This window comes from Gavialis gangeticus, unplaced genomic scaffold (assembly GCF_001723915.1).
Source record: "Gavialis gangeticus isolate Ggan-Ray unplaced genomic scaffold, GavGan_comp1, whole genome shotgun sequence".
NCBI classification, from domain to species: Eukaryota; Metazoa; Chordata; order Crocodylia; family Gavialidae; genus Gavialis; species Gavialis gangeticus.
In genome coordinates, this window is record NW_017729032.1 from 211,279,132 (window position 1) to 211,280,499 (window position 1,368).

A 1,368-nucleotide genomic window follows, 5' to 3' on the forward strand; every position below is an offset into this window, starting at 1 on the left:
GGTAATACACCTGGAAAACCAAAACCCTTCCTCAGATGCCATTTCAAGCATGAAGAAGTGTGTTTTGAACCCAGTTTAGCTTGATTCCTATTATTTGATTTGATTTCCTTTGAAAAATCCATTATAAAATCAGTAATCCACATTAAAACAGTAAAAAGAGACTGAATCTTTTCTTACCTTGTTATTTGAAGATCACCTTGTAAAAGTCTTAGATATGTTCCTAGGTTTTCTCATGCAAACAATCTTTTTTTCTGTGGCAAATAACTTTTCATCCACAGCTTCAGTTAACTCTCAAAAGTGCTAGCTTCTCGTTATGATTTGACTGGAAGATCTTAAAAGTATTTGTATGTAATTTTTGCTTGCTGGGTTTTTCATGCCTGTGCCTTGCAGTGACACTGTATTTTGTGATAAGATAAGGTTCCATTCCAAAACCAACGTGCAGAGGCCTTCATTAATAATTAACAAAAAGAATGAAGTAATCACCTATGCTGTAGAGAGAAGTAGTTAGCCATGTTAATCTGCAGTCAGGCAGGAAGCAGAATAGAGATGCACCTTATAAACCAATAAGAGATATATAAGCTTTTGTGAGCAAGTGTTTACGTCATCATGTGCTATGATAAGACTCCCCTCAAGCCCTGGGAGCTCTTGCTCAGCTTTTGCTTACCAGGAGGCAACCTGGGGAATCTTATGGCACATCTCTGTAAGTGAGGAAATTTGAGGTTTCCCCACTTAGAGACATGTCCCTGGGATCTCTGGGGTGCATGTCTGTAAGGAGGAAAGCTGGGCAGGCAGTTGCAGACCTTGATGAGCCCAGTCCTGTGCAGGAATTCCTGGCATGCACAGGATCCCTCAAGCCCTGGAAAAACACATCATCCATCATCCCATAGTATCAATGGGCAGGACAGCAGGCAAAGTGTGTTTCACATAATAAAGTGGATCAGCTGTGCCAGGACATATCCAAGCACAGTTGATCTGCATCATTTGGCAATTTCTGTTTCTAGCCACAGTGATATGGACACTGCCTTGGAAAAGAGAGGGCCATGGCCCCTGCCCACCAGTAAGGCAGGAAAAATTTCATTTCATAAAAAGGATTATTAAATGCAAGGCACAGAAAAGCCATATGGAGAGAAGGGGCAAAACCTAGGGCCTCTTCCCATCTAGAACAGTATCCAAACCACCCTCATTCTGGCCATGGATATTTTGCCTCCCTGGATGCCCAGTGGTCCAGTTTCAAATGTGAGCTAGAGAAGATTCTCATCAGTGCTTCTCTCCTAGCCTGGTGGTTGGAGCACTTTGCTAGGAAGTTGGATCTGTAGATTCAAAACCTGCCATCTGGGTAAGCAGGGGCTAGAACTGGCTGTCTGCTCC

The 1,368-nt window shown here is 42.7% G+C and overlaps 1 protein-coding gene across 2 annotated transcripts in view; it reads right to left on the bottom strand.

The window, feature by feature from the left end:
• The window catches only part of IGSF5 (immunoglobulin superfamily member 5), an 86,520-nt gene extending 85,985 nt beyond the window's left edge, over nucleotides 1-535 (bottom strand). For both annotated transcript variants that reach the window (XM_019525432.1, XM_019525431.1), the window contains exon 1: nucleotides 178-535. The gene's annotated coding sequence lies outside the window, so the exon portion shown is untranslated. The remainder of the gene's footprint in view (nucleotides 1-177) is intronic.
• Nucleotides 536-1,368: the final 833 nt, after the last annotated feature.